This window comes from Capsicum annuum, chromosome 7 (genome assembly GCF_002878395.1).
Source record: "Capsicum annuum cultivar UCD-10X-F1 chromosome 7, UCD10Xv1.1, whole genome shotgun sequence".
NCBI classification, from domain to species: domain Eukaryota; kingdom Viridiplantae; phylum Streptophyta; class Magnoliopsida; order Solanales; family Solanaceae; genus Capsicum; species Capsicum annuum.
Window position 1 is genome coordinate 94,285,543 of NC_061117.1, and position 7,549 is coordinate 94,293,091.

The following is a 7,549-nucleotide window of genomic DNA, read 5'->3' on the forward strand; positions in this document are numbered from 1 at the left end:
TTATTCAGACAATAATGTATACTATGTCCCCATTGATTTGGCACTCATACTGCACTTCTGAATCTTTTCCCTAACGAAAATTTAAGTACTAGTGGTCAGCTTTGATGTGATTTTCTCTACCTCAGTACTGATTAGGAGCAGGGTGAGATTTTTGTCGTTTAAGGAGGATCCTTTTTTATCTATTCTAGTTTAGGCTTTTGTACTCTTGATTGCTTTATACATATTTTGTATATTTTGAATTCTGCCTCGTACTCTAGGTATTTCTTAATAGTGTCTCTAGTTTCAATCATACTAGGTATATAGAGGGATTATCTTTTATTTTTTGTCCTCTTTGTTTTTTCTATACAGTATACTATATACATATATTTATTTATTTTCACATCTTTATTTTTGGTGCTAATTTATTCCTTTATTTCTTTCGATTTCACTTGTTATCCTGTTACTCACTATTTCGGGCTTTGTCTTTTCTTATCTATTAGTGGGATAAGGTAGGAACCATCATGACTTGCGAAATCTGGTGAAAATAGTTTGGTATTAGAGCCTAGTTTTAACTAGTATTGTTGGTACTGGAATAGATGTTTAGTATATCTTCTGGATTATTATGGACATATTTGTATCTTACTTTTGGAGGGCTATGGAGGATTTCTATGGAAAAATGGCATTCACTTGATCAATTTCCATGCATTAAGTTTGATAGGTTTTTAATCTTTATTGGTTCACTCCATACATAAATGCTAGGATGCAAGGTATGAGATCCATAGATTAGGACCTCAAGCCTGCTACTAGAGTTTAGGTTAGAGTTCAAGGTCGACCCAGAGTTCGAGGGCAGGATAGAGCAGTAGCCTCAGCTAGAGATCAGGATAGGGATCTATCATTGGGACCTATTATAACTATTGATACTGAAATAGCTAAAAGTATTTCTCCACCACACTAGAAGGTGGCACAAGGGAAGCCCAAGCTCTACCCATTTTTATATTGTCTTTGGTTATACGAGATGCATTGGTACAATTATTGGTGTTAGTTGATAGTCCACTAACTAAGAGATCTAAGCAAGAGGCATCAATCAATTCTAATTTATAGGTGCAGCCTGCAGCGGTAATGCTTAGCATAGAGGTTATGCTAGTATTGAAAGTCCTACAGCAGGTAGTATACTAGGTAGTATTAGCTATGAAAAGCAATTTATATTGGGTGAATTTCAAATATTAACTCCACCCAGGTTTATTAGGAGCCTAAGAGATGATGTTTATGAATTCCTGTCTAGTTATGAAGAGGGCTTATAGAATTTGGGGTTGATCGAGTCGCGTGGAGTGGACTTTTTTACTTATCAGCAATACATTGTAGCAAGGAAGTGGTGGAGAGGTTATCATTATTACAGTCCAACAGAATCTCTACCATTGACCTGGACTCAATTCTATAAGGCATTCATATGGATATATGCCTTGCAGTATGTGCATGCATCTTTGAGGTGGGTTTTTTTCTTTGATATAGGGTTCTATTCCTGTGGTTGAGTATGAAGTGAGATTTGAAAATTTAGCCAGACACACCATTATGATTCTACCTAAACATTATGAGTGTATTTGATGTTTTGTTGGAGGATTAAGATTATTACTTTGAGTTAGATGAATTCTGAATATATAACAAGACAACGTATAATTATCAAAATCCAGACTCTGGGATATGTCTATAACTATGACCAACCCAAATGAGTCCAATGTCCAAAACCAACGGATAACCATAACCAAACCGTAAAGCTAAACCAAACCAAGTTACATAACATAAAATAAGATGATAGAACAGTGAGAAATTTCGTCCAATGGTATTAGCTCCAATACAAATGCCAATACTAAGGATGACACTAATACCGGTCCTACCCATGCCAACCCACAGTAGTTCAACAAAATTTTCTAACCAAAAGAAAACAAATATACGGTTGGAACATGCCCCCAACCATAGACAAAACCAATATCCATAAATAAACTAAAATGTGTAAAAACATCCATGAATACGAAATGGAGCCTTCCGAATATATGGAAACTCACCATCTCAATTCAAAGAGTTGATCTTGAAATCCAACCACTGTGCAGGAGGAGTTGAACGGTCGGTTCCTATACTGCATGGGGATATAGCCACCTGAAGAATTGTTAGCCGGTGAATGCTAGCATAAACTTAGTATAAGGATAAAATAATGCCAACCAGTAAAACCATATAGACCAACCATATGCATACAAATAATATATTTATATATATATATAACCATGCCGGGAAAGGGGACCGAGTTTAGCATGCATTTAAAACCATTAACCTGCGTATATGTAGCTTAACTGTCCTTTACCATCCACGGGCTATATGGGTCCAGTGTAACCCCTTGAATGGGAACCAGTAGATGTAGCCACACTAACCGAAGATCCTATAAGAGTAGGGGATTCTCGAGTACCCTTCACTCTCCATGGTACATATGCACAGTGTACTTAGAGGATTCCTGTTTACCTCGTTGTATCATATATGGTCACCATGACCAACCCCTCATGTCGGCAAACATGAGTTTCTAGTGTTCTTTCATTGAACTCCCACCTTCACGATTAGCTATCACACACCGCCATTATTGCCCAATTAAAACTATTTCAAATCAACCAATCCATTATTCCATTTATTATTAACAAAGGCTATTAATAGTGGTATCGTCATATCAACTATAACCTGCAAGTATTGTCGTTAGCCAAAACTTAAGAGGTTAAGGAATTCTAGTGTATCCATTGACCAAGTTAACTTGGGGGAGTCCCATGTACCCCACAAGTATTCCATTATTATGTTTGTTTGGGGGAGTCCCATGTACCCCACAAGTTGTTCATTAACATTTTACTTGAGGGATTCCATTGTACCCCACAAGGAGTTCATTTAACTATACCCATAACCATCAAACCATTCCATTTAACCATTAAAACTAATTTTATCCACGTAGAGTTTCATTACAAAACCCTAGCATGCAATAGTTCCATTAAAATTCCAATAATATAGCAAAAGCATTCTCATAGGCATTTTATCAAACAGATTGGGGGCATAGTGTTTCCAAAACCAAAATCAAATACCAATTAACCATTACCATGCAACCAAGTATCCTAACCACTATTAAAACATGTCAATACATTATTAAAACATGGAAAAACCATAAACAAGCCATTATAACCAAAATCCTCAATATTTTTTTGAAAACCCAAAACTATATAATGATTAAGCCACAAAAATAATTTACAAAATATTCCCTTTGTTGGAACTAACAATGAGGGGAGAAGGTCATGCCTTAATTGAGTTGACGATGGAAAGAAATCACTAACACCAGCCCCAAATTAATCCATAAGATAAAGCCCCATCTTTCCTTGCCCAAGAACTTTAGAAATGATTAGAGAGTGTTTTATAAGTGCTAAAGAATAGAATAATAGGGAAAATAACCTTCCAAATGCGTTAAAAGTCATAGGGCCTTATTAGGTTATGTAGAGAAATGTCCAGATTGCCATCACTTAAACTCCACAAAATTCCCATCAGGAGGTATGACTAACCATACCAGTCTTACCCTTCAATATGAGGGGTAACCACCACGTACCCTGGGCCTTCCACTTGTTCCCAACACTATCTAAGGTATGACTCATCTAACCCACATCATACCCAAGTATACGACTAGTAACCATGAATCGTACCCATGCCAGAATTGAATTACAAAAGGTTCGAACACTATCCACCATACGAGTCCATGGTATGACCCGTACCTTAGATTACGTCTCATGGTGAGCCACTCGTACTCAGATAAAATTTAGGCTACCAAATCTAAGATTAAGTGAAGGAAAAACCCAAATGAAACGATGCGTATCTATCAATACAACTCGTACCATCCCAAATCATACCCATTATAAAAACCAATCCAACCAACCAACTAACACTTGTCAGCATACAACCAAGGATACTATTTGTACCCCAGTCTACAACTAGTACCCACTGGTTGTATGTTGTCGAGAACCCACCAATCCAAAAAATTTTTGAAGGGTCCAAAACCCAGGGTATTTCAGTCTCCCTCACTAGGATCATTCATCCCCAAATGACAAATTCATTTGGATTATCAAATATCTATCCAACGAAGTGAAAAAATAAAGATGCAAAGATATTAATCTTTCCTTTAACAAAGTTTGAAAACAATAGTATGTTGAAGAGAACATACTTTACACATGAATCCTAGGCGAAGAAAACATATGTGGATACTTGGACTTCATGTCCCCCTCCATTTCCCATGTAACCTTTCCCATGTAGCCTTTTCCTCTTTAAGGTTCTACCATAGAACCTTAACCGAGTCCATATACCTTGACCGTGACCGATGAACCCGCCGATCCAATATCGCAACTAGGACTGTTTCATAAGACAAAGACTCTGAGACACCCAATTTCTCTGAAGTAACTACAAAAGAAGGATCACCAAGACTCTTCCTCAACATAAAGACGTGAAATACGGGGTAAATGGAGCTCAAACTAGAAGACAACTCCAATACATACGCCACATTACCAACCAACTGCAAAATTACATAAGGACCAATAAACTGGGGACTTAGCTTCCTCTTTTAATAAAACCACATCTCTCCTTTTATGGGATATACCTTTAGGAACACCTTATCCCCAACCTCAAACTCAAAGTCTCTATGACTTACATCCGCATAGGACCTTTGGCGACTTTGGGCAGCCTTACGACTGTCCTAAATTACCTACACCTTTTCCATAGCCTGATAAACCTAATCCATTCCAAACATATCCACTTACTAAACCTTGAACCGCCCAATAGGAAATCTACACCTCCTACCATGCAATCCCTTAAAAGAGGCCATTCTAATTCTAGTATGTTAACTATTATTATAAGCTAATGCTAGAAGAAGTAGATGCCCAACCCAATTACCACCATAGTTAATAACACATGCCCGAAGCATACCCTCCAATGACTAAATAGTCCTTTCTACTTGCCCATCCTTCTGTGGAAGAAAAATAGTACTCAGACTTATCTTAATAACTAACCCATTCTGCAATGACCACAAAAGTGAGATGAAAACTGCATACCAATATCTGAGATAATCAATACAAGTATCCCATGCAACTTTACTATCTCATGAAGATACAACCTCGCATAATCCTGTGACATAATGTTAGTCCGCAATGACAAAAAGTGAGTGGACTTCGTTATCCTATCCACGATGACCTAAATTGAATTGAATTGATTCCAAGACCGATGAAGACTAGTAACAAAATCCATATTGATTACCTCCTATTTCATTTAGGTAAATCAACTTCTTGATATAACCCACTAGGCCTCATGTGCTCAACTTTGACACGTTGGCATACTATGCACTTGGCTACAAAGTTAGCGATATCCCTCTTCATACATTTCCTCCAATACACCACCAACAGTTAATGATATAATTTTATCAAACCAGGATGAACAATGTAGTGTAATTCATGCATCTCATCCAAAACCCTCTGCTGCAAACCAATGATATCAGGAATACACAACCTCCATTGGTACCATAAAGTACCATCACCACACATCTCAAAGACTTTCACCTTTTGCCCACCTATATCACTCTCGATGCTCATCAATATACGATCTAGTATTTGCTTCTCCTTGATTTCTACACCAAGAGATGATTGAACCATTTCTTGTACCAACACACTACTATCCTCGAAGTGTAGAAGGCAGACTCTAAGATTAGCAAAGTGGTGAATTTTCTTCACTAATTCCCGCTTTCTTTTCTCCATATGAGCAAAAATCCCCATGAATAACCTACTAAGAGCATCAAGAATCACGTTAGTTTTATGTGGGTAGTAGTAAAGACTCATATCATAGTCCTTGAGAAGCTTCAACCATTTTTTTTTCCTGAGATTTAGCTCCATCTAAGTGAACACATTTAGTAGACTCTTATGATCAGAAAAGATATCCATGTGATTTCCATACAAATAATGCCACAAGATTTTCAAAGAAAAACCATCGCTAAAAGCTCCAAATCATGAGTTGGATAATTCCTCTCATACACCTTCAATTGTCGGGAAGCATAGACAATCACCTTAGCATGCAGAATAAAAACACAATCAAGTCCCACCAGGGACGCATCATAATAAACTACAAACCCTTTATTAATTTCAAGCAAAGTAAAAACCAGAGTCGAAGTTAGCTTATACTTAAGCTTCTTGAAACTACCTTCACAAGCTTCTGACAAATAAAACTTTTCCTTCTTCTGAGTCAACTTAGTCAATAGGGCATCTATTGTCTAGAAACTCTCTGTAAACCATCTATAATGCCCAACCAAATCCAAGAAGCTTTGAATGTCGGTTGGATTCATGGGTATAGGCCATATTTTAACCACAACCACCTTTTGATGATCCACCATGATCCCCTCACTAGAAATAATATGACCAAGAAAGTTACAAAATTCAACCAAAACTCACACTTGGAGAACTTGGATACAACTGTTGTGCCTTGAAGCTATACAACACAACACGAAGGTGATTAGCATGATCCATCTCACTCTTAGAATATATCGGGATGTCATCAATTAACACAATGAAAAAAAATCCAAAAACTGCCTGAAAACTCTATTAATCAAATCTATAAATGTGACTAGGGCATTAGTCCAGCCAAATGACATCACCAAGAACTCAAATTGTCCATACAAAGCATGAAAAGCCGTTTTAGGGATATCCTCCTCCCAAATCTTTAGCTGATTATACCCTGACCCAAGATCTATTTTAGAAGAGAAATTAGCACCTTGCAATAGATCAAAAAAGTTATCTGTCCTTGGAAGAAGATACTTGTTCTTGACCATTACCTTATTCAAATGCCTATAGTGAATTCACCTTCAAAGGGAACTATCCTTCTTGCACATAAACAATGCAGGTGCACGCCAAGGGGATACACTAGGATAGTTATTCAAAGGACTCTAAATAACCTCGAGATAAAAAACAAAAAATATAGCCATATATAGGGTCACATAAGAGAGAGTGGACCACGGATTGAGCAGGCAATACACATTATGAGAAAAGAGCTGTAACGTACCAGTCATAACATCACGAGATTCCTCTAACTCCAATAGAGATGCAAGAGCATATAACCTATTTCGACTAGTATAGACACCAGAAAAAAGTTTAGACACTGAAGTAGCACCAGTAGGCACAGGATCAGAAGATGAAACAATTGGAATTTTGACTACTCCCGAAGCACCCTTAAAAACTGGATAGTTTCGATCATATGGCCTAGCTGACTATATTTAAAACACCTTTCCCTCCCTTCATCACAAAATCCCTTATGAAGATAACTACAGAATTAAAAAGGAGGGCATAAAGAAGATGATTGTACCTTGCTCGCCTAAATTTAGCACCTTATGACCAAAAATCATCACCCTGTTGTCGCCTATCACCTAATGGCTTCAGATAAGGATCAATGGTATAAGAGAAGGAACTAGAACTCCCACTTCTTTTTAGCCACTTGCTGCGGTCCCGACAGCCCTGCTGTTTCCCACCACCTTGTT